Consider the following 27,197-nt stretch of genomic DNA (forward strand, 5'->3'; position numbering starts at 1 on the left):
AGTTCAGGCAGAGGCTTAAGTAGGCTGGTCTGCAGTTGTGTAGGGCCTTGTATGCATCAGTCAGGACCTTGAACTGGCATCGTTTCTGTACAGTGTGTCATTGGAGTTCCCTGGGGTAGGGGGGTGATGTGGGTTTGTCTACAGAAATCCAGGAAGAATCTGGCTGCAGCATTCTCTATGGTCTGTAGTCATCGGAGGAGGTGAGCTGTGATCCATACATAGAGAGCATCACTGTAGTCAAGTCAGCAGGAGAAGAGGGCCTAGATGTTGGTGCGCCTGGAGCTTTGGGGTAGCCATTTGAATATTTTATATGAAGCATGCAGAAGATGAAGAAGCAGAAGAAGGCAGAGTTGATCTGAATCATAATGGTTAGCTTGTTGTCCAGAATGATGCCTAGGTTCTTAGCATGGTCAGTGGGGATAGGAGTAGTTCCAGGTTGTGGAAGCCACCAGGATGCAGCTCATGGGACGCTTTTGTTTCCAAAAAACAGTATCAGTACATCTGTCTTGTCTGTGATAAGCTTCAGGCAGTTGTCCTTCATCCAGTTGACGACGTCTGTCATTCAGTTGTGGAAGTTGGTCTTGATGTTGGTGGTGTCTTTAAAGAGGTAGAGGATGAGTTGTGTATCATCTGCATAAGATATGATGTAGAGTCCATGGGTTCAAAGGTGTCATGTAAATGTTGAAGAGGATGGGGCTTAGTGAAATTCCTTGGGGTACTTGATAGATGATTTCGTAGGGACCATGCCTTCTGAGTCGGAGCCAGTGACTTTTTGTTTTGATGGGCCGGGAGATGGGAACGATTGGGAGGGGTCAGAGGACCATTATGGTTGCCACCACCCCCTTGACGATACAGGGGGCAGACATTGGCCTGGTCTCTCCCCCCACCGTGGCTACAGAGAAAGGGGTCTCATTTGCAGTTGTGGTGCGCAGGGCAGCTGAGCTTCTGGACCTTCAGTTGCCTATAGTTGCAGTCAAGCTGAATATCTTGACAGAGGTGCTTCTGCCGGGAGTCATCCCTTCAGAAACTTTACTCCCATTCAATAAAGCCCTTCTAGATGTCCTCCTTGGGACCTGGCCCATGACCTACACCGGGACTCCTGTGTGCAGGACAATTCCCGCCACCTTGCTCCCAGGGACCCCAATTTTCGCACCCACCACCCCACCCTGGAGAGCTTGGTGGTCCAGACCTCCACTTCTAGGATTAATCCTGGCACGTTCTCTACCATTCCATCAGATAGTGAATCCAAAAGACTGGATACCTTCAGTAAGAGGATTTTTTTTTCTGCCAGCCTAGCACTGCGGTAGGTGAACACTGCATGCCTTTTAGACCAGTACCAGCACACTTTGGTATTTGGCTGCGCAAATGCTGGCTATGGTCTTGGATAAGGCCCGAGTCATACTCTCTGCAGTTGCTGATGGATGAGACGCAGAAAAGTTCACCATCAGATGTGGATTTGACATGACTGACTCCCTGGGCAGAGCAATTTCATAGTCAGTGTAGTTGCAACACCATGCCTGGCTGAGAATCACCGGCCTTGTCCAAGTTTTGCTCATGCACATGCTCTTTAATGGCTCTCACCTCTTTGGTGAGAAGGCAGATTCAGCACTGGAGTGTTTTATGGATAGCAGAACTACAGCTAGGTCTTTGGGCCTATCCATGGCCCCTCACAAATTCTAGTCTGTTTTAATTTTTCCCCAGCCACCACGGCAAACAGAGTTCCCAGACCTTTGGTGGCACTGGACACAGTTCCCACAGATCCTATGGGATCTCACCCCAGCAGCCGCAGCCTCTCAAACACTTTAGTTTGCCCTTATATCAGCATGGGCCCCCAGTGGGAAGCAGGATCTGCCATCATCCTACTCCCTTGGAAGTCGGTAACGTTCAACAAGTGGGTTTTTGCAAATCATCCAGAAGGGCTGCCTCATCCCTTTCCTAGAAGCCCCATGCCACCTACTTATGACCAGCTGAAGGAGTACTATCTCTTCTTGCTCCATCTTGAGGTCTTGTCTCATTTGGCAAAGAAGTCATAGAAACGGTGCTGGCATCAAAAGCACGTTGTGGTTGCTATTCCAGCTACTTTCTGGTGTCCAAAAAAGACAGAGACCTTCGCCCCGTCCTAGACTTGTTCCTCTCAACTTCTTCCTGAAAAAGGATAAGATCAAAATGCTCACCTTAGATCATGTCCTGCCTGTCCTGGAGACTGGATGGTAATGTTGGACTTACAGGATGCATATTTCCACATCCCTATCCTGCCGGCCCACAGGCGCTTCCTGCGGCTCATAGTGGGCCAAGAGCATTTCCAGTTTGCCGTGCTCCCCTTTAGTCGCACCAGCGCCCCTCGGATGTTCACAAAAGTGATGCTGGTGTTTGTAGTACATCTGTGGAGGTCAGAGATTCCAGTCCTCCCCTACCTAGACAATTGACTATTGAAGGCGAGCTTGTCCCTGAGATTTGTCTTCCACCTCCAGACTATGGTGAACCTCCCTCTTTTGCCAGGGTTCACTATAAATGTCTTGAAGTCACCCTCACTCTCTTTAAAATTATTGCTTTCATCAGGGCGTTTCTGGACACAGTGCACTTTTGGGCTTATCCTCCTGTAATGCAAGTCCAGGATGTTCGGGCTGTGAATCTGATGTTTCAGCTACTGCTTTGGATTTCGGTGAGACTGAAACTAATGCTGTGGAGCTTCATGGCCCCCTGCATCCGTCTTATTACAAGTGCCCATTGGCACATGAGGGCTCTACAGTGGGACCTGAAGTTCAGTGGACACAGCGTCAGGGAAATCTTTCCAACCTGGTCTAGATCTTGGAGGGAACTGAAAAAGACTTGCATTGGTGGCTGGCAAACCCCGATTTGGATATTGGCCGACTCCTCTCCCTTTCCTAACCAGAGCTGACTGTAGTGACAGACGCATCACTTCTGGCTGGGTTGGGGCAGCCATCTGGGAGGGATGGAGATCAGAGGACTCATCTCCGGCAGAGTCTGAGCTCCACATCAACCTACTTGAGATCAAGGGAAGGCTAGTGCAGGTGTTCATGGATAATACACCTCCATGTGGTACTGCAACAAACAGGGTGGGGTGAGGTTGTGGGCTCTTTATCGAGAGGCCCTGCGCCACTGGACATGGCTAGAATGTTAGGGCATTTCCCCTGTGGTTCAATTCTTGCTGTCTCTGAACGCCAGGGCTGACTGATGGAGCCGTCGATGCCTAGTGGATCACGAATGGTGTCCATATTCAGAGGTGGTCCAAAGTCTCTTTCAAGAGTGGAGAGAGCTTTGGTTAGACCTGTTCGCCATCACAGAGAATGTGAAATGTCTACAGTTTTGTGCTCCAGAGTTTCCAAGGCAAGTCTCACTCTGAGATGCTTTTTGCCTCATGGAACCCTGGCCTCTGTAAGCCTTTCTGCCAATACCACTTTAGCCCAGAGTTCTCAAGATAATCAGTAGCGACTGGGCCCAAATCATTCTTGAGACTCTGGATTGGGCACAGAGAGTTTGATATCCAGAGCTTCTAAAGATGAGCATTGGTCCTCCAAACAAGGTGTCCCTTTGGGAGGATCTCCTGTCGCTTCAACAGGAGAGGGTTCTGTACCATCCGCCTTCATGCGTGGCATTTGAATGGCAACTGTTGACAGCTTTCGATCTTCCTCCAGAAGTTTATGATGTTATTCTGGCAACCAGACATTTCACTACCAAATAGATGTATGCCTGCTGTTGGGACAATTTTGTGGCATGGTGTGCATCCAGGAACATTGATACCTTTTCTGTACCCTTATCACATGTTCTTCTATTTGTTCTTTCTTTGGCCCTGCAGGGCTGTGCTCTTGACACTGTTTAAGGTTATCTGTCTGCCATTTCGGCATTCTTTCAGTTGCCTGACCAACCTTCTTCGTTCAAGTCACCCATGACTAGGTACATAAAAGGACTACAGCATGTTTATCCTCAAGCCATTCATCATGCCCCAGTGGGATCTTAGTCTTACATTTCTCATATGGGCTCCCTTTCAGCCATTACACAGCTGCCCACTTCTCTTGCTGACTATTAAAACTGCCTTTCTAGTGGTCATAACATTGGCCGTGGGGGACAGCGAACTGCAGGCCTTCTGTGTATGACCTCTTTATACCACCATTTACCCAGGCAAGCTGGTCCTAAGGACTTGTGTCTCCTTCCTCCTGAATGCTGTGACACCCTTTCATGTAAGCCATGCCATCACCTTGCCTTCTTTCTTTGCGCCACCTCACCCTTCTAAAGAAGAGGAGAGACTCCGCTGTCTAGGCCCAAAAAGAGCATTGTTAATTCTACATTGATTGCATAAGAGAGTTCCAGTTGGACGATCAACTCTTTTTAGGGTATGTTTGAGCTAAGAAAGGGAAGGTAGTGCAGAAATGGACCATCTAACAATGAATATTGCTGTACATCAAGATCTGCTACACATTGGCTAAGAAGCAACCCTGTGAGGGCCTGTGTGCTCATTCTACCAGAGCTAAGGCTGCGACCTCTGCATTAGCTCACGGAGTCCCTGTATAGGACATCTGTCAGTCAGCAACATGAGTGTCCTTGCACACTTTCATGAAACTCTACTATCTGATGATCAGGTCTGTCTCTGTCCTGTCCATTCGATCCTGCAGGACTTTTTGGTCTAACCTGTTCTCAGACCCACCTGCTGGGAGGTATTGTTTTGGTATTTATTCTAAGGTAAGGAATCTGTGGCTCGAAGTCTCTATTAGATAAACAAGTTACTTACATTTGGTAATGCCTTATCTGGTAGGACTCTATCTAGCCACAAATTCTTTACTGATTTCCCCCATCCCCCCCATCCTCCCTGCTCTGCTAGTTGAGACATTAATGTCACTTTTCTAAGGGCCTTAATAATGGACACCAGTATATCAGCATTCTTGGTGACTGCACTTATGGCATGGAAAATCACAAAAAGAAACTGACTTCAGTGCGCTAGGGTGATGCCTTTATAGACACTGTGCATGCCACGTCCAGCGCTGATGCAGACCTGAAAGATACCACCTACTTGCCGCAGGGGTGTTGCTCAAAGATTCCCAGATCCAGTCTGATGCTTGGGAAGTTTATAAGGTAAGTAATCTACGGCTAGATAGTCACTACCAGATAAAGCATTACCAAAGATAAGTAATTTGTTCATTAATGCACAGCTATTTTAGATGGAGCAACTAAAATTATATATATATATATATATATATATATATATATATATATATATATATATATATAATAATTTATGTTTGATGGCATTTGTGGCTGTAGATACACACATGTTCTGCATACTCCTGCCATCCGGAGTGATACAAGTTATTTTTCTTCAAAGAACTCTTTCAAGTCACAAGATTGAGTGACTCCTCCTGTCAGTGATATTGCACATGGGCATCGACTCCTTTGTGAGATTGTTTTCTCTCCGCCATTGGGTTTGGACATGTGTGCCTCCGCTCCATGTCTTTGAGTTTGTTTGGTTTGCTTTTCTACCTCTCTTTTCTGTTCCAAAGGTATTGTATTCAATCACTCCTTTCTATCTCAGCACACCACTTTTTTCTGTCGGGTCGGGCTTCGACCAACAGCCCTTTTGGGGTGTTAGGGCCTGTCTTGGGCCTTGTTTCCAATAGGCTCTGGCATCGACGGAAATGGTTCCTTGATGGAACATACTCTATTTTGCTTCTGTCCTCGGTACCACGCTATGTTCCCACACACATGTACAACCTTTGCCCCTCTCCAGACCACAGTGAGGCCAACTATGACACCTGCAAGTCGTTTAGATCTAAAAAGTCCCTTCGGGACCAAAGGGCTCATTGGCTTGAGATGGCCCAAAAGGCATCAGATGATACACCGTATCTCTTCGGGAAGAAATTGCCCAGGCGATACCAACAGTGCAGGAGGTGGAAATTATTTCCATCCAATACAGCCAAGAGCCCAATGTGGAGTTCGACATCGAGAGCCACAAACTTTCTTCTGCCCAGCCCGTCCCTGCTGTCCCACAGAAAACTTCCAAGAAGACCCTACAACCTATCCTAGAGGTTGCTAGTCCGCCGATGCCTCCCAGTTATGGTTGGCACCGAAAGACTGTTCCGACCGCCCCTCCTTCCGTCTCAGGGCTTAAAATGGCAACAAAGGCTAAAGCCTCAGCCTTGCTACTTCGGACCGAGAAATCTTTTCAGTGTTGTTCCAAAGCTCAGGACCGATCCAGGAGCGGACTGCTTCGACCTTGGCACCCACCAATATCACAAAGCACAAATCTTCGGCACCAAAACGCTCGGAACCAAGGGATGCCGGCGAGTCTTACTCAAGCCCTTCTTCAATTGAGCCATTTCTTGAAAAGATTGACGCTATACAGCGCATACTTCTTATTCAAGAGGGCACAGGCCGCATTATAGGGACACCTTCCTCTCCTGTGCTTCCAACGAGGAAATGGACATTTGAGGAGTCCTTAGACATTCCTGTCCATCCAAAGAAGAGGACAAAGGGTAGGGCTACCAGCCCAGCCCGCTGTCCTTCTCCCCCACCTCTGCCTTATTCTCCTCTTCCTCCATCACTCTCATAATCTCCACCTCCGTCCCTTCCCCACTCTCTACCCCAGTCATCTATACAAGGGGATGACACATCTCAGGGGTCAGAGCAGTCTTACACTGAGAGAAGGGGTGGTGTCCACCTGATGATACTGATCCATGAGATGCTTATGACCCTGATTACATTACACTAAGGCGGTTATTCTGACCCTGGCGGTAAAAACCGCCAAGGCCGTGGTCCGCAGGAGCACCGCCAACAGGCTGGCGGTGCTCCTTTGGGCATTCTGACCGCGGCGGTACAGCCGCGGCCAGAAAAGGAAAGTTGGCGGTCTCCCACTGCTGCGCCGCCATGGGGATACCGACCCCCATACCGCCATCCTGTTCCTGGCGGTTTCGGCCGCCAGGAACAGGATGGCGGTATGGGGTGTCGTGGGGCCCCCGTAAGAGGGCCCCACTTAGAATTTCAGTGTCTGCTTAGCAGACACTGAAATTCGCAACAGGTGCTACTGCACCCGTCGCACCCCTTCCACTCTGCCGGCTCCATTCGGAGCCGGCTTCCTCGCGGAAGGGTGTTTCCCGTTGGGCTGGCGGGCGGCCTTTTGGCGGTCGCCCGCCAGCCCAGTGGGAAACCCAGAATGACCGCCGCGGTCTTTTGACCGCGGTACGGTCTTCTGGTGGTTCCCGCTTGGCGGGCGGCTCCCGCCGCCTGCCAAGCTCAGAATCACCCCCTAAATGACCTGGATCTTTATCCTGCTCACACCTCCCCTCCAGAGGACACTACCTCATATCAACAGTTAGTTTCAAGTGTGGCACCATTCCACCACGTAGAGCTTCACAAAGATCCCATAGAGCAAGACTTCTTGTTATATACCCTCTCCTCCACACACAGGAAACACAGTATCTTCCCATGCTTCCTGGTATGCTCAGACATGCTGAGGACATACTTAATGAACCTTTACACTTTAGAGTTACCACACCATAGGTGTATAAGAAGTATAAGGCAGCCCCTTCAGACCCCTTTTACATCAGAGCACAAGTACCACCTGACTTTATTATGGCCACCACTGCCTGTAAGCGGGCTAATAGTCAACCCACCGGCAACTCTCCTCCCCCAGAAAAGGAGAGTAAACAAATTGATGCTGCAGAAAAGAGGGTGGCAGCACAAGCTGCAGATCATTGGTGCATTGACAATTCTCAAGCCCTTTTGGCTCAATACGATTGGGCACATTGGGGCGAGATGGAGGAATTGCTGTAATACCTCCCTGAAGACCACCAAAAACGGGGACAACAAATTGTCTCTGAGGGATGAATTATTACAAACAATGCCATGCAGTGCGCTCTCGATTCAGCGGACACAGCAAACAGAGGGATCAACACCAGTATCCTCTTGGGAAGACATGCTTGACTTTGGTGTTCCAGCTTCAAGCCAGATGTCCAAAAGACAGTCTCAAACATGGTTTCTGACAAGGAGCACCTGTGTGGACCGCAACTGGATACAACACTGACAAAATGAAAGAGGACACCAACACAGCCAAGGCCTTGGGCGCCTTACAAACTGACATTCATAGAGGTTCCTTTTGACGTCCATGTTACAGGGCTACATACAAATCCTCCACCTCAGAGGCTTCCTTGTCCCAAAATGAGCAGCCTCAGTCCTCTTACGGTAAAGGCTCCCACAGAGGGACAAGTAACAAAGGCAGCGGGAAGAGTGCCATCACACGAGTATCCACCTTGTAGGAAGCTGGCTATCTATGCAGTGACCCAATGTAAGGGGACACTATGCAGATAGTCCAGGGTGCCCCTTATCAGTTTACAAGGGTAAAATTACAATCCCAAAAGCTCTCTTTTGTGGTAGTGTGGCTTATAAGGGTAGTGATAAGCATTTGTAGAATGCCCAGAGTCAGTAAATGATATACACACTCAAGAAGCACCTTGAGACCAATTGTTTAGAAAAATAGTTATTTTGTTGTATTATTTATAAACACCAGAACATTTGTAGAAAAATAAATACGGATTCTCAGAACAATTGGCAAGTAATACTTTTTGTAGATGAATGCGTTTTTATGCAGCAAGCGTTCAAAAGTACTATTGCTGCATAGGAGTTCTTACGCTCAGTTCTCGGGGGTTCCCCTGAAGGTAGTGAGGTGCTAAGGGTGCAAAGTTATTGACAAGACCAGTAGTTCAGGTTTACCTGCCCAGGAGCGTCAGGGTGCAGTTGTGTTGGTCATGTTGGTTTCCTGTGCACCGAGAATGTAGAAGGCTGGCTCAGTTCAAGGTGCACACCTATGGTTGGCACCATATACTGAGTCCAGGCAACCCTTAGTGATAGTGTTTTGGTGCTTAGATAACCAAGGCTCTCTAAGGGTAGCTGTGGAGAGCAGCTCAGGCTTATCAATGAGGAGTGTAAAGCACTGACAATACCACAATAGTCGGTGATGTTCGCACAAGAAAGGAACACACTATGAGGGTCATTCTGACCCTGGCGGCCGGTGGCCGCCAGGGCCACCGACCACGGGAGCACCGCCAACAGGCTGGCGGTGCTCCAATGAGCATTCTGACCGCGGCGGTTCAGCCGCGGTCAGAAGCGGAAAGTCAGCGGTCTCCCGCTGACTTTCCGCTGCTCTTTAGAATCCTCCATGGCTGCGGAGCGCGCTCCGCAGCCATGAGGATTCTGACCCCCCCTACCGCCATCCAGTTCATGGCGGGAAAGCCGCCATGAACAGGATGGCGGTAGGGGGGGTCGCGGGGCCCCTGGGGGCCCCTGCCGTGCCCATGTCAATGGCATCGGCACGGCAGGGGCCCCCGTAAGAGGGCCCCGAAAAGTATTTCAGTGTCTGCCTTGCAGACACTGAAATACGCGACGGGTGCCACTGCACCCGTCGCACCTTCCCACTCCGCCGGCTCGATTACGAGCCGGCATCCTCGTGGGAAGGTCGTTTTCCCCTGGGCTGGCGGGCGGTTTTACTGGAACCGCCCGCCAGCCCAGGGGAAAACTCGTAATACCCGCCGCGGTCTTTTGACCGCGGCGCGGTAATTTGGAGGGCGGGATCCTGGCGGGCGGCCTCCGCCGCCCGCCAGGGTCATAATGAGGCCCCAAGTGTTAAACTTAAAGTATGCTTTACACTAGTACTAACCTAATGTTGGTATATCTCTACTTGGAGATATCTATACACAGAAAATATACTTAGAAACAGACGGGAAAGGCAAAAAAATACATGGGACCCAATGGTGGGGCCAAACCATATACTAAGAAAGTCGTACAAGAATGTAGGTGGCCAACCATGGTAAGTGGACAAGACAAGGCCAGATATGATCCACCGCAGGGGCCGCACTCTGAGAGACAAACTATGTCATAGCTATCTACCAATGGTCACCAATGATAGTTGGATACCCGCACCACCCTCGGGTTTCTACAAATGTGGCCATTATAACATTTGTAGTTATGCCCTGGACAAAACAAAAGACTTTTGCTATAACACCAAAACCACATATACGATTAAGCAATTTATGAACTGTAACACCAAGTTCACTGTTTACATTATTATTTGCATATGCAAAAAGACCTATGTTGGCAGCACTATTAGACCACTCAGAGAAAGACTGCAAGAACATATCCGGGCGATTAAAAATAATAACAGTGACTACCCCTTTGCAGTCCACTATAATCTGGCACACCCTTTACATGAGAAACCAGACATAAAAACTCATGGCATTGCTACTTTGGGCAAATGTCCGAGGGGGGGTAACAAAACTCTCCTCCTGAGACAACTTGAGAGCAGATGGATTGTGAAACTACGCACAGTGGAAGAGGGGCTCAATTCCGATAAAGACTTACACGTATTCCTCTAGACTGCTAACCGTGTGCTAACATACTGCATTTACAACTTCTAAATGTGCATTGTGGTCCTATTTGTACCTACGGAATTCATTTGCTGTAATCTGTTGATTCCTAACATACTACGTCACTACAGTGTTTTTATTGCATTTTGAAACTGTTTGTTTCCCTTGGTTAGAAATTTACATACACGTGGTGCCTTGGCAATCATTCGATTTTCTGTGGAATAATCAACATGCTATCTTTAATTCTGTTCGAATGTCCATATTCTGACATGTGATGTTTCTGTTTCCTCAATAATAATCCGTTAATGTGGATGTATTGCATGTAATCACACCTATCTGCATGGTGGTCCTTTTATTTACCTTCTCCTCTTAATGTTAACTTACCACATATTTGCATGTCACTGCCCACACTTGTTAAGTTGATATATTTTCATTTTTCTCTTGCTCTCCTCGTCAATACTTTAAATTCCCTTCCTAAGATGGTGGACTCCACTGCCTCAGGATCCTTAGTCCACTTTTTATGTTTATCCTTACTTGTTATTTCCGGTCGCTCTTGGGGATTTAAATCCCAGCATCGGGTCGGCGCTCACTTCAGATGAGACGCGATCCATGAACACAAATGACGGGAGACCGGCAGCAGGTAACGGGGCTTATGCCCATGCTTCCTAGTTACTCCAGTTTTGAAATAACTCAATCTGTTCGACGGTGACACCCGCTTCGAACAATAGCGGTCACCGTCGGTACTAATACCGCCCTTTCCCCATGATATTGACCTCAATATTTGCAGAGCGCGTGCTGCCCATATGTTTCTTTTTGCCTGGCAGACGCGCTAATAATATCTAAGTTTCCCTTCAAGTTTTTACCATCGGGTCAGGATATGTGTCAGCTGGTCGGTTGCTCAGTTAAACTTTTACTACAGCTTTTACTAGTATTTCACCCGTATTTAGCTTCCCTACGTGTAGAATTAGATATGGAGACGGGGGTTCTCTATTTTATCTGTTTTTGCCCCCATGCCTAGTTTCCCCCCTGCATAGTGTTCCCCACCACCCCCAGTATCAATGTTAATAATTAATTAGGCGACTGCCCCGTGGTTAACACGGCAATTGCTAAGTCTTTTTCCTTTTCTCTTTATTAATCAGCTGTTCATAACGCATTCTGCAATCTGATCCTCTTTGGTTTTTTGACTGTTCATCGTAGCCTTTATGGCTCATAGTTCGAATTACTTTTTTACCTTTTTTCCTTTACCTTTACAGACGTATCATGGTCTCTGTACTCCTGTTTGACTCATGCCATATTTTGCTTACGTGTTCCACATCCGTGATAACTGGAATCTCACTTTTGACACAATACCTCCATATAATTGATGCCTTGAAAAAGTCCAGTGGGACGAAACACGTGTCGGCTGTTTTCTTTCAACTACAAGAAATTGTATTGGCCTATTAATCACTTACCTAGTGTACTTCATTGGATCAGGTCACCAACTCTCCTGTTACAGTACATGGAATAAATGGCTTATACTTTGACCTTGAGATGTGCCGTGGTTTTCTTCTTTTCAACCATGATAAGTGTGTTAGGATCCCAAAGAATTTTCAGTATTCATGACCCTTCGAAGAAGACCCCGAGGGAACCTGTTGGTACAGGGAAGGTTTGATTAGTGCCCTCACCTGTGGATCCCCAGAAGACTGGTGTACCTACACCAGGGAGCCTATGTGCATAGTGGTGAAGTGATGTTGGAAACCTTTGTTGGAGTCAATGGGAGCCTTGTTTTTCGTGACCAGTGGACAAAAAGGACCTGAAGAAGAAGGGAACAGAGTCCAGGCCACTCGAAGATGTCCAGGCGGTGCAGGTAGGCAATGACCACCCTTCTTGGGGAGCGTTCCTGAAGGTCAGTGAAGGAAGAAGTCCATCCTGCATCACCTGGACTCCGCAGATGATCCTTGGAGTTGCCCACAAGCTGTCCCACGTCTGTCATCAGATTGTACGGGGTCAGCAGAACCACCAACAAGTATTAAATACAAATGCAGGAAGAATTTGCAGGGAAGGTTGCAGGATTAGGAGGACCAGCAAGGTCCTAGAGATTCGACCCAGGGAGGAGAGTCAGGGCTGACCCTCAGCAAGCAGGACTCATGGAGCCCCCACGAGGACCTACTGGTAGAAAGCACAGGGCGTCGCCGGGAGGCCTCAGCACCACAGCAGAGGAGTCCCACACTGCAGTATTTGCAGGAGGGATGCTGTTCTTGGAGTTGCAGAGTGTCAGAGGCTGTGAATTCTTGGAGCTTGAAGATCTACTGGGGGAAGAGTCAACAAGCCTTGGTAACAGCAACAAATGTGCTGCACAGGGGTTCCATCCCAGTGGTCACAGCAAAGGCCCACCACCTCCCAAGTTGGATAGAAGACAAGATAGACCTGGAGGGGACCACAGAACCACCACCTGTGTTGCAGAGCCTTATCAATGTCCGTGGGACAGCAGAATCCACCAGCCAGTCGTTGTTGAGGGGCCTGCGTATGCAGGGGAGTGACTCCTTCACTCCAAGGGAGATTCCTTCTTGCTTCCTAATGCAAACAAAGTCCTTGCGACCCTGGAGTATGCACAGCCATGGATGTTGCAGAATTCTTGCAGGAGCTGGAAAAACAAGGTTGCATTGGTAGCCCTCCCAACTGGATACAGTCTTGTTTTGGTTGTTAAGGCAGACCAGCAGCGGTTACGAAGGACAGGTTGCAGAAGTGTCTTGTATAGTCTTGCACTACAAACCTTGGGACCCACCCTCAGGGGAGCCCTCAAGTAGCCCTAAAAGTGGGGGGGGAAGGGGCACTGTCTGCAGTAACCCACCTATTAGAGGGGTCAGGGACATCAGCCACCTGGCCTAACCAGCCAGATGCTATCAGGGGCCTCTGCACATCTTATTCTCAAGATGGCAGAATCAAGTGGCCACCTGGCAGAGCTCTGTGCGCCTCCCTAGGAGAGGAGCTTGACAGGGGGATGGTCACTCCCCTATCCTTTTTGTGGTTTCATGCCACTGCGGGTACAGGGGTGCCTGCACTGGTGCAAACCGGTTTATGCGAGGAGGGCACCAAATGTGCCCTTCAAAGAGGTCTGGTGGCACTGAGAGGCCACCCCACCCCAGCCTAGAGACACCCATTTCAAAGGGAGAGGTGGGCACACACCTCTTCTACAGGAAATCCTTTCTTCTGCCTCTCCTTGCTCAAGTTAGGCTCATCAGCAGAGAGGAAGAACAGTGTCAAGTCAGTGTGAGTCAGGAAGTGCTATGTACCCTTTTTCAGACTACTGCAACTCCCACAGGCTAGCCACTGCTTTTAAGGAGCGACTGCTTTACCGTCTATGCAGAGCATGTGTATCTACAGCCACACAGGCTATTGAGCGGATTATGTTACTTACCCTGTAAGCGACTGTTCATAGCATGTAGTGCTGTAGATTCACATGCACTCTCCCTACTCCCCGGATGCCTATGGCTGTCGCAGTTGCACTTTATGTACGTATGTATAAATAAGTTACATTTAGTGTGAACATCACTTTATTCTCTTACACATACCTTTCCACTCCTTTCTCACCCACCTGCGGGACAACAATCTAAGAAAGGAGTTGATTGCCCATGCGCAGTATCACTAAGAGAAGGAGTGACTCTATCTCCTGACTAGACCTGGGTGGAGTTCAGTCTGACTCTGCGGAATTCTGCGGAGTTAAAAAAAATAAAATAAAAATAAATAAAAATAAATTACTCTGTTGAATTCCGCAGAGGCGGAGTTCCGTGAACTGCGGTGTCCTGAATGCGCCCGATCTTGGAAGTGCTAAACAGGGTTGGGCCTGGTCAGCCAGCCAGGCCCAGACCTGCTTTGCGCTTTGAAGATTGGGCGCATTCAGGAGAGGGCCTTGGCAGTGAAAACAGGACAGGCCGGTGCTTAAGAGGCCTAAAACTGCCGCTTTCTTTTGCTGCCTATGGCCCTGGCCTGAATTCAGGCTAGGGCCATAGGCAGTGAAAGCTGCCAGGCCTGTTGTGTACCGGCCTGCCCCATGTACACTGCACATGGGACAGGCCGGTGCAAAAGAGGCCTGAAACAGCAGCTTTCACTGCCTACGGCCCTGGCCTGAATTCAGACCAGGGCCGTAGGCAGTGAAAGCTGCAGTTTCAGTCTTTGTTTGTGCACCAGTGTGCACAAACAACGACAGAAAGGAGAGTAGAGGATTACCAGGTTCTTCCCAGGGGACGGGGGAAGGAGAGGGGTGTCCTCTTCTTAAGCGGCTGCTTCCCTCCTCTGCTCCGGTGCACGCTGCAGCCCAGTTATGGGCTGCACTGCACTGCGCAAGCGCAGACTGTCTGCGTTTCCGCTATGCAGCCCAACTCCACTCCGCTGGTAGGGCTAATGGAGTTTTTTGGACAGCTCCGCGCTTCCACCATTCTTTAAGAGAAGACAGTTTCTCTTAAAGAATGGTGACATTTCAAATCTGTCTTATGGAGCCATCCCCTGCAAAAGTATTTATGCCTACGAGCCTTGCCCTTACTAATCCACCATGAGTCATCTCCACTCAGTTCTTGTTCCCTAAACCTATCAGGCAGGGCTAAGCCCGGCACTTAAGGAATTTTCTTACTCTGGGCAGTGCTGTTTGTTCTTTCGCCCCCCACCCCTTCCTGAATGGGTGTATTTTCACATTTCCTTTCGATTTGGCTAGCAAAAATGTGTATCTTCTGCTGCTCCTTGCATTCATCTCTGATCCTTGGAGCTTCAGATTAACAATAAAATACCCTTCCCCTGATTCATAGTCTCTTCTGTTTCCTTAATGTGAACTTTCATCAGACTCTTATACACCCACAAACATGGATGATCCATCCCATTAAACATTCCATAATAACTCAATGGTGAATATAAATACAGACTTTACTGATTCAGACTTGGACAAATGCTTGAATACTACAAACTACAAGTATGTTTCATGATGCAAAGGCCAAGGCTGTGAAGATCATTGATCTTCCTACTTATCAGTCTCTTCAGTTACTATTTCAAAGCTTAGTCCTTGCGCACCAATGAAACTTTCATTATGCATGGTGTATTTTCTGATTCAATAATCAATGCTTAGTTGAAATAGAACTCATGCCAACACTGTTTTTTCCCACACTTAGGGCATTAAATGAAGACACCAAAAGATGAACTCTCTTCTGCTATGAGCACTTTGTCGGTCCAGTTGATGTTTGTCAGAGCAGCAATAGTCTGTGACGAGCCCCTTTCCTCCTCTGTTCTTAATTTTGGATAGAGTTGAAGGGGTGGTAACCCTAAAGCAAATATTCTAACCAGAATTCCTCTCTGTCTACCTGCCTGCCTGCTCATTGTGGCATTTGATGTTGCATACTGCAGCCTTCAACATTGGGACCATTCAGAATAATTTGTTGAATATCTGTCTCCAGATGCAGCATGAGTTTCTCTATTGGCTCTTTAAGGGGACAGGAAGCTAGAGCTCAAGTTTAGAACTGTTTTTTGTGCTTAAGATGTCCTGCTTAATTACTTGCTTCATTGCACATTGACATTTAAGACCAAATCATGGGCTTATCTTTTGATGCTAAAAATAAGAAAGACTTGTTTTCTGTGGCAATGGATAATGCCTTACAAAAGTAAGACGAGGCAACAATATAAGAGTAACCTATTCAATACGGATGTAAAGAGTGTAAGCAAATATCTGTGAAAGCATTACATTACTCAAACACCAAGATTAGAAAATGCAATTAAATAAACATAAAAAGAAGACCTGATCTATTTATTTTTATTTATAAATTTGAAAAAGATATGTCTTTTTCAAAGGCTACTTTAGAAATAGGTCTGCATATTCTTTTCTATTATATTCCATTCTATTCGCCTGTATTTATAAAGCGCATGGCTACCAAACTGGCTTCTCAGCGCTAATAGGCTAATGGGTTAAGGACATAAGCACACAGAATACAGCATACAGAAATTATAGAACCATTATATTTCAGTCTTAAACAATAATATCCAACGCCCCTCACAAAGACACACAACCATCCACACACCTTAGAAAGCAAATTCTGCCTGGTTAAATGTTAATCCTGTACAATGAAGAATTAATTTGTACAAGATCTAAGTACACTAGCAAAAAAAAGACATCGACAAATATTAAGGTGAATCAACAGTAATGTACGACCACGTTCAGCAAGAAAACAGTAAAAACTGCTAAAACTTGGAGGGCAAAGTGAGCTCACCAATTATTGCAGCAGGATCTGAAGATGGTGAATAACCTCAAATAATCAACATATTACAGACACCATTAGTTTAATTCATAAATCAACTCAATCAAAACGTTTGTTTTTTTTGTCAAATATTTCTTTGTAATTTTGCAGTTGTAAAACCAAAGAGTAAAAGAGAAGAACCATTAAAATGATTATATTATGAATGTTTAAAGAACAAAAGGAAATAGCCTAACAAATCCTAATTAAATCAGAGACACAAATTAAACACTGTATTTTTTTTTTTTTAATGGGTGTCACTGGTCCTAAACATAGTGTACTTCAACACTGTAGGGATAGATATTCACTGTGTGTGATCAGTCTTTCACCAGAGGAAGGTTTTTTAAATTGTGTTTGGATGTACAGTATGTGTTTGTCGGAGTTCTAGGGCAGCATTTATCATTTTTTGTGATTTAATCTAATTGTTCCATAATTTATGTGTAAATTATCTGATAGAGACTTCTAGTTGCAGATTCTTTTTCTTAGAATTTCCTCCAGGCATCTGTCTGAATCTGGAGATTTTTCTTCGAGTAGTACCTCTTCGCACCGTCAGGTGATGTCGGTCGACTCTGCTTTCATTGTTGGCTTCATGGTCACCAGATATGACATTGCAGGTCCTAAATAAGCGTCACCCCGGCACTGAGGTCTGATCTTTTCCTTCAGTGCCAGCCTACCCGTCGATCCGGAGAAGAGCTACCCCTACAGTTGCTTTTTGCCTGTATTATTTTATTTTTTTGGGTCGAGGTTTTGTGACTTCTGGTGCATCAGGGTGCCATCACGGAAAATCAGCTTCAAGCTGTGCGTCTCTGGTCATCAGATGATGTCCGTGACGGATCCACCCCTCATGTGCTTGTGGTGTCCGGAGCACAACCACGGCCCCAAGTCGTGCTCTAAGTGCTGGGTCATGAACCCGAAGGCTTCGAGGGAGCAGTCCCTAAAACTCATGGTAGCCCAGTGCTCCGCTCCACGTCACTCCCAGTGTCGCCCGAGAGGAAGGTAACAAGACCATTCACAGAGCCCTCACAACTTGTTGTCCCACTTGAGATCTTCGGGACTTTCGGATAAGAAGTCATTAAAGAAGTTGAAACATTCTTCAACTACACCCAGTCAGTTGGATGATGCGGGACAAGGAGTGTTGATGCTCTAGGCCTCGGTGCTGGGAGCCTGCTTCTGGGTTGGCTGCGCACCTCCCCAAGTTCCCGGGAACCAGGGCCACCCCTACCTAATTACATGAGTTTTACAAGGCCATAAGCCTCATCACTGGTCAGACCGACCCTGCTGGAGCACCTTCAGGCCCCATGGGATCTGCAGGGGCACCCTCTCGTTCTGTGCCAGTGGCTCCAGCCCCGGCTCTGATGCAGATTCCAACTTAGACGGGGACTTTGCTCCCTAGGGTGGATTCTGACGCTTATTCCTATGGGCACGGATACGGTGAGATTATGGAAGGGTTGCTAGACCCTTTAGAATACCAGCTTTGATGTCCCCACTGGGGTCAGGAACTGGGTGAAGTCTGCGGTCCAGACACCTCTCCTGATGCTGGCATACTTTCTCTCCCTAATGTGGCTACGGAGGAGGGAGCATCATATTCAATGGTCGTGCATTGGGTGGCTGGGGTCCTGATCCTCAAGCTGCCCTCAGTGGCTGTCAGGACTCACCTCCTGACTGAGGTGCTTCAGCCTGGGGCTTCTACCTTGGGCATCCACCTCTGAACTCCTTTTGCCCTTCAATGAAGCCCTCACTGATGTCCTGCTTGGGGACCTGGTCCAATCCCAGTACAGGGGCTTCTGTGAACAGGACAATTGCCCATGCCATAGGCCTGCACCTAATGACCCAGCTATCCTGACCAAACACCCTATCCCTGAGAGCTTGGTTATTCAAACTTCTACATCTGATGACACATTCCCTTCCGCTCCCCTGGTTAGGGAATCAGAGAGGCTGGATCATCTTGGGAAGAGATTTCCTTCCTTCAGCTTGGCATTGCAGTCTGTGAACACTGCATGCCCTTTGGCCCGTTACACCTGTACTTTATGGGAGACGGTCATGCAAGTGCTGCCACAGGTCCCGCAGGAGGCCCGGGCCATCTCTCCCAAGCTGTTCCTGACGGGAAAAATGCAGCTAAGTTCACAGAATGTTGTAGGCTGGATACAACAGACTCTCTGGGCAGATCAGTTGCTTCGACGGTGGACTTAAAGCATCACGCTTGGTTGAGGACATCTGTCTTTTCAGGGAATGTTCAATCTACTCTCATGGACATGCCCTTTGATGGCACCTGTCTCTTTGGAGACAAAGCAGACTCAGCGCTCGAGTGCTTTAAGGAGTCCCAGGCTACGGCCCGGTGGCTTGGCCTCACAGCTGCCCCTCATCCCATTCAGTCTGCTTTTTGCCCTTTTCGTGGCTATGAAAGGGGCTCCCAGCTATGCCTGTTTCTTCCAGCCATCATGCCACAAATGCTGCCTAGCCTCTGTGACTGGGGATGTGGGATCCAGTGTGCACGTGGATCAAGGATCCAGCAATCTAGCCAGTACACCGCCCCTCATCTGCTGCAGCCTCCAAGCCCTCCCAGTCTGGTGCTCTCCCATCAGGGACCAGTCGGAGGCAGGATTCTCCACTACCTTCCCTTCTGGCAGTCCATCAAGTCAGACAGGTGGGTTTTGCAACAAGTCCGAAGGGGCTACTCCCTCCCCTTCGATACTGTCATTCCGCCCATGCCACCATCATACGATCGCATGACGAAGGATCATTTGTCACTTCTCCACGAGATGGTTATGGCTCTTGGCCAAGGGAGCTACAGAGAGGTTGCCTGTGTCAGAAGTAGTTCACCGTTACTATCCTGCTACTTTCTGATACTAAAAAAGAACAAGGGCCTTCATCCTATCCTAGATCTTCGGTCCCTCAATCTCTTCCTCAGAAAGGAGAAGTTAAAAATGCTTGCTCTGGTTTTGTCTGCCATGGACCAGGAGACTGGATGCTACCATTGGACTTGAAGGATGCTTATTTCCATATCCCCATCCTACCTGCCCATAGAGGTTACTTGGGGTTCGTGGTAAGCCATGAGCACTTTCAGTTCACCGTGCTCCCCTGTGGTCTCACCAATGCTCCTCAGGTGTTCACTAAGGTGATAGCAGTAGTTGCAGCTCATCTGCGCAGGTAAGTGGTTTCAGTCTATCCCTGCATTGATGACTTGGCAGTTAAAGGTGAGCTCACCCCAGCCTGTCGTCTCTCTTCTCCAGACTAGGGCAAACCTCCTGCATTTGCTGGGGTTCACTATAAATGTGCCGAAGTCACACCCGACTCCCTCTGACGCTATTCTGGACACAGTGCAGTTTCGGGCCTAACCTCCCAAACAGCGAGTCCAGGATATTCCGGCTATGACACCAATGTTTCAGCCTCTATTCTATATTTTGGTGACAATGACTCTGCTGCTTGGCTTCATGGCCTCCTGCACCCTGCTAGTGTCTCATGCCAGATGGCATATGTGGGCTCTGCAGTGGGACCTGAAGTTCCAGTGGGCGCAGCATCAGGGGGATCTCTCTAACATGGTCCAGATCTCTGAGGGAAGTGCACAAGATCTGCAGTGGTGGCTAATGGATTGCGATTAGGTCAGAAGCACATCTCTCATTCTTCCTCAACCAGATCCAGCAATAGTGACAGCACTTTTTGTAGGAAAAAGAGTCTAGAAATCAGTGGGAGCAAGACGAAGTGTATGATTCTGAACCCCGCCAGGACTACACGCTCCAATCCCACCTTGAACGGGATTCCATTAGAGAGGGTCTCAATCTTTGAATATTGAGGGATTACTCTATGAACATATGGACTGGCTTTTCCATATGGAAGACAAAGATTGAGGATGGATCAGTTTGTGGGTGGGCTCTCAAAGGTGCACGGTCTGTGGTCACTGTTCAAGCCAGTTAGCCCCGTAATTGAGATATATAAAATGCAAGCTGTAGGTGCGGCCATGTATGGGGCCGAGCTATCGGGGCATATGCCACTGCCAGATTTTATGAGCATTGAGAATAGGTTTATGGGAAAGCTGTTGAGCCTTCCAGCCAGTACCCCTCTGTTGTCCCTTCGTTTGGGTTTGGGTCTGAGACCTCTAGTAGAGGACATTAGACTTAGGCCTATACTCTTTTGCCGGAGAATCTGGGCAACTCCGGAGATAATTTCTTATAGAACTGCCCACAAGGTCATTCTTGGGATTGCTGGGTTGAACAGATTACCTTGGTTGAGATATGTCAATGTCACTTTGGAACATACGGGGAAGCGTAAACTGTGGGACAATCTGGGAGAGGCCTGGCATTCCATCTTGCGAGCTGAACTTACTAAAGGTTACAGGGATTATACGTTTTCTAACTTGTTAAGGGTGCATTTCAAAGGCAACTTGACCACACAATTCTTATGTTTTAAGGACTTTTAATGTTTGGAAAGATGCCTTGATGTAATTCAGCTGGCTCTGGCGAGAAAGTTATATCTACAGTTTAGGCATGGTACCCTCCTAATGTGTTCCTTCACAAGTAAGTGGAGTCAGGAGGGGCAGTTGATGGTGGACAGCTTGTGTCCATCATGTGGTCAGGGGGAAGAGACAGAGGCGCATGTTCTCTTCTTTTGTCCAGTCTAAAGGAGGTATTGATCTGCTTTGGATAATTCCAGCTTGTTGCAATTTTGGATTTACTCGCTGTTCTGAGGCATTAAGAGTTTTGAGGATGTATACTCCGGCCAGTATTCACCCTCAAAACTCTTAATGCCTCAAAACTCTTAATGCCTCAGAACGGTGAGTAAATCCAATGTCTCTGCTGTCTCTAAAGATTTATTTGAGGTCTGGTGCATAAGGAAGAGGGTGGTGGGATGATATGGACCCTGATATTTGTTCTTCTATAGCTTGTACCATATTTTGGTTTTTATCTAGTAAATTTGTATGGTGCATGTTACACTCGTATTTTATAGTACGCATAATACTTGGAACTTATTTAATAATGGTGGTGGGTGCATGATGCATCCGGCTTTAGAATGAGCTTGAATGCCATGTTTGTAGAAAAATTGTCTTCAGGACTTATGTCAGTCTTGGTATTGTAACATGCTTAGAATAATTTCCTTGGATTTAGCAGTCAGTGCAGCATTTCATGACCACTCATATTTGGAAACCTTGATGTCTCGTCATCTTTTAATAGCTGACTCTTTTTATGAGGACGTTTTTAGATATCTCCGCTTATTTTATACTGTGCATGGTTTTATATCGATTTGGTTTACGTAAATGTTATTTATTGCTTTTTTCCCCCCATTTTATGTCCTGGAGTGCCGCAATAAAGTATTGTAAAGTTGTAAAGTAAAGAATTTGCAACTAGAATATGTCTCTACCAGATAATTTGTTAACGAAGGTAAGTAACTTGTTCATTAGGTACATTTTCAAAAATGTTTTCATATCTGTTAATAAAACTGACTAGATTTGAGGCCACCTTTTTCTGTTAATTTATTGTGCATTTTTTTATTTTGGTGTTTGAGTAATGTAAGCTGTTTACCACAGACCTTTTTTTGTCAATATGCCTATTGATATGGAGATTTGATTCGTTGTTTTTCTGGTTGGTGGTACTCTCTCCCCCTACCTATAAATGGGACACACTTTTCTTGTTATTTGTGTTTGCCCCCCCCCGCAGGAATGCAAGAACTCTTCTAAACAGCACATAGTATGCATTTCCAATAGGATGGGGAGGACACTTTTTTTTTTTTACCATCAATGGACATTTGTTATCCTAAACTAATAGTTCCTGAACAGGGGCTAGATAGAGTATTCTTTATACCTTCCATCCGTCCTTCATGTATTCCAGGATCTCTGTTCTTTTTCTATTCTAGGAACTACAAAACTGGTTACCGAAAACCAGAATCAAGCGGGGAATGCCGTAGTCTCATAACTTTAGCATTTTGCTATTCAGAGGTGGGCCTAGTCCCTCAAGAACAAAAAAATTCCAATTACTTCCTCCGTAGAAGCAAAGAAGTGTACAAGGCAGATGCAATGTGTAAATTCTGTCCTGCTTCACCATCGTGGAAGTTTAGTCATAATATTGTAACAAATGTCATAGAGAACTGAAAGTTCCCAAAATGAACTTCTTTACTAATCAAAACTGTGTCCAGAGTTTGTCTTCCAGTTGGGTGTAAGACCGAAGTAGATGATGATCTGCCAGGTTTTTATACCTTAATCATATTTATCCTTGTTCACCTTATTCTTCACATTTTTAAGAAAGCTGATTTTAATTGCCCCATTTTGGTTTTGCCAATTTTAGTTCTTGTTGCTAACACTGCTCTTGTTAACCAACCTCATACTTCCTCAGGTTCATTCTCCCCAACCAGCAGTACTTATATTTGGGTATTTATGAAAATATAATTGTCATTATGTGTACTTTAAGAATGGACTCGCTCCTGAATCATTACAATGCAAATGGAGTATGCTCTGACATTGGACTTTGGCGAGAAGTTAAATCTTCAGAACGCAACCTAGGAGATCTTATTATTCATTATTTTCATTACTGTAAATGGATTGCTGCAAACATTTCCTACCAGTGAATAGGGCCTACCTGAGTGTTTGCAGTGAAAAGACTGTATGGAGTCACTTTTCAATCCCACTAAAATACAGCTCCTCAATGCAATTTAAATATGGTCTGTCTCTGTGGTGCGAAAACCATGTAAGTCCATGTCTTTGCTTCAAATATATATTTGCGGGGTTGGAAATCTTACTTTTCAGTAGTTATTACTATAGGAACATGCCCCTTTTGACATGGTTACTCCCCCTTCCACTTTTTGCCTGATATTGATGCTGACTTGACAGTGTGTGCTGGGATCCTGCTTACCAGGCCCCTGCACCAGTGTTCTTTCCAGTGTTGTTTACACAATTAGCACACTCCTGGCACACAGCTAAGAACCTTGTAAAAGTTATCAGTGGTACCAAGGGCTCTGTGGCCAGGAAGGTTCCCTAATGGCTGTAGCATGTATTGTGCCACTGTAAGGGTCCCGTCACCATACACTTGCACACTGCCATTGCAGCTTGTGTGTGTTGGTAGGGAGAAAAAGGTAAAGTCAGCATGGCAACCCTCTCAGGGTGCCATGCCCACCAACCACTGCCTGTGGCTTACGTAAGTGTCACCTTTAGCAGGCCTTACAGCCCTAAGGCAGGTTACACTATACCACAGGTGTGGGCATACATGCATGAGCAATATGCCCCAACAGTGTCTAAGTCAATTTTTAGACATTGTAAGTGCAATGTGGCAATATAAAGTACATGGGCTGTAGAGTTTGTCATTGTGAACTCCACAGCTCCCTGATGTCTTCACTGAAGTCTGGGAAGTTTGGTATCAAACTTCTCAGCACATTAAATCCACACTGATGTCAGTGTTGGATTTATTGTAAAATGTACACAAAGGACACCCGAGAGATGCCCCCTGAATTTTAACCAACCCTTTAGTGCAGGGCAGACCAGTCTGTGCCAGCCTGCCACCAACAGACAAGTTTCTGACCCCATGGGGTGAAAGCCTTTGTGTTCTCTGGGGTCATAAACAAAGGCTGCTCTGCTTCACACACCCCCCGCCCCCTGCAGGAACTGTAACACTTGGTGGTGAGCCTCAAAGACTTAGACCTCGTGTTACTGTGCCCCAGGGAACTCCAGCTAGTGGAGATGCCCGTCCTCTGGACCAAGCCCCACTTTTGGTGGCAGGTCCGGCAGGAAAATTAAGTAAAATAAGGAGAAGTTACCGCTGCAGCTAGGACCACTCATAAGGTGTCCAGAGCTGAAGTGCCCCCCTCCTTGTAGAATCCTCTATCTTGTTTTGAAGGGTAGAGAACAATAGGCTTAGGAATGTGCTCGTCTCCCAAAGGCACCAGAAGGGTGTGGCCACCCTCAGGGACAGTAGCCATTGGCTACTGCCCTCTGACCCCTGTAACCCCCCTGAACCTCACTCACCAGATTCCTAGTGACCTCAGAAAAAAGGATGACTGCTAAGCCGACCCCCAGCAGTAAAGAATCCAGATGACAAATGACGTGGCCCCAGCCCTACCTGCCTGTCTGCAGCTTCAAAGACCCCTGCTCCAAGAAGGTTAATCATCATGTAGGACCAGCGACCTCTACAAACCCCCAGAGGACTGTCTGCCCAGCAGAGGACCAAGAGCTTCCGAGGGCAGCGGGCCTGTCCATAAAGAAATCACCAAAAGGACTCCAGAACTGCCCCGGATCCGCAAGCCATGTCCACTCTGCACCAGACAACCACGGCCTGAGTCCAGGTGGCCCACTGGTCCAGAGAAGGTCCCCAGGCAATTCCGCCCTTGAGTCCATCCTGGTTTGACCCCTCCTGGCCAACACGATGCCTCCAGCAGCCTGAATCAGGAGCCCCCCCACCCACCCCCACAACCGGATGTGATGAAGATTCCCGACGCCTAAAGGTACCCTTGCATCCGCTTCCCCCTGGCCTTAGGGAATCCGACCTACACTTAAGCAGCGTCCAGCAGGCACCTCTCTTTCCTGTCTAGCCTTTGGTTTCCCGGAACCAACCTTCCGGACCCAGCCTGCAGCATCTTTGTGACCCCTGGGGTTCCCTCACTGAAAAGTTTTGGGCGCCTGACGGTGTGTTTGCACCCAGCCATCCCTGTGCTGCTGAGGGTGTGTGTTTGGTGCTGCCCTATCCAAACAGCCCTCCCCCCCCAACCTTTCCAGGGCTGACCAAAACCCACTAGGCCTGTGTCCTGAAACTGCAGGTACTTACCTGCAATCTCTTTTCTACAAAGTCCCCCCCTGTCCTCATGGGATTGCATTGCAAACCTGACACCAACTTTGACCTCAGCACCCAGCTGGCCCCGTGTTGCTGGTGGTGCACATTTGGAGCCAACTTGAGTTTGGCCAGTAGACATCCTAACCCCTAAAGACTGAAATCGTAAGTCGTATACTTTGTTTTCTGTGCTAACACTCCCCCTCCCGACTCTATTGACTCGTATGAAACATTGCACTGTCTCCTATGAAAAATTGAAAAGTGTTACTTATTTGTAAACTGCTTTACCTGGTTCTAGTGATAAAATATCAAAATATAGTTTTGCTATATAAAACCATTTGGCCTGGAGTTATCCATTGTGTGTATGCCTCATTACTTGACGGTGTGTGGACAAGAAGTGCTTTGCACTGCCCTCTAATAAGCCTAAATGCTCAACCACACTACCACAAAAGAGATCATTAGTACTATCTACTTTAGCCTCTGTTAAGCCTCTGGGGAATCCCTCGATTCTACACACCATACCGCATTTTGGTATAGTATATACAGAGCCAGCTTCCTACAATTACCTTTGCCAGAAGAAGTGACCCTCACAGTATTCACCTAAAGGAGCCCTCTATAGCCTTCCATAAAGACAAGATTTTCTTTCAAATACCTCCATTGTTTATTCCAAAGCTCCCTGTATGATTTCTCTTAAGACTGGATATAACTAACTCGATTTTTCCTTACCCGAGTAAACATTAAATTCTTTCCTTCAGCAGAGCTCTAAATTTCAACTCTTTTGAGATGTGGTGAAGATCTACTAATAACATATGGTATACTTTCCCCGAGCAATATGGCAAGCAAAGCTCTTTTTGCTGGATGGACAGCCTGTTGTATCTAGGTCAGATAAGATTAGATGAACAGAGGTTCCTCATACATTATACTCACGCCACTAGAGCACATGCAATGTGTGTGTGAGCTTCCACAAACATGTATATGTTACAGACGTTTATACAGTACCAATGTGAGCCACTCCACATGCTGTTATGCAATAATTGTTCACTGGAAGCTTCATGCAGGGAATATGTATCTTTAGTCAATAAATTCTGCCAATTTTATTTGCTTATGTCCTGGACAGTATATGAATACAAACAAAGTGATTCCTAGAATTGCTAATTTATTTATTATGTTTGAGGCACTTTTTGGTTCCCTCTTCCATGAGGTACCACCCTAAGACAATTGTGATCACGTGGGGACCAGTGCATAATAAGGTGACCAGAGGAAATGGGGTGTCCAAACATCAGCCAGATCGTTGAACTGTGGATCTGCTATGTAGACAGGTCTCAGCGACCTTGGAGGATTTAGATTTGTTTTCCACAAGCTCTGGGAGCCTGTAGTCTGCCCAGCTATTTTTTACATATTAATTGGTGTACAAACAATAGTAACGCCTGAACTTTCCCTTATGAATCTCAAAGCCTATTCAAATCTCTAGTCCAACACACCCTTTTAAGATTATATCACTCTTGTGATAACGAATCAACACCAGGCTTTTTATTGATAGTGCTAGGGCTATTCCAGTTTTCCAATGTGGCAAAACTCAGTTTTTCAGTTTCAAATTAAAGCTTTAAGATGATAATTCAAAGACGAGTAATTCATTCCAATATAAAATGTTTAATGTTTAAAAAAAGTTAAACATGTAAGTTAGTTTCTAAGGTATGTCTTAATTTGAATTGACATAATTTGACAATCATTACTTTAAACAATCAGAAAGGTTTATTTGCTAAACTTTGAAAGGATTTTGAATTTAAATATTTGAAAATCACATTTACTTATTAGTAACTTGAAAAAGTAGCAGAATGCCT

At 46.7% G+C, this 27,197-nt stretch overlaps 1 protein-coding gene across 2 annotated transcripts in view; it reads left to right on the top strand.

The window, feature by feature from the left end:
* The window catches only part of HYDIN (HYDIN axonemal central pair apparatus protein), a 2,122,366-nt gene that overhangs the window by 1,050,660 nt on the left and 1,044,509 nt on the right, over positions 1-27,197 (top strand). The window lies entirely within an intron of this gene.

Source organism: Pleurodeles waltl, chromosome 12 (assembly GCF_031143425.1).
Source record: "Pleurodeles waltl isolate 20211129_DDA chromosome 12, aPleWal1.hap1.20221129, whole genome shotgun sequence".
Lineage (NCBI taxonomy): Eukaryota > Metazoa > Chordata > Amphibia > Caudata > Salamandridae > Pleurodeles > Pleurodeles waltl.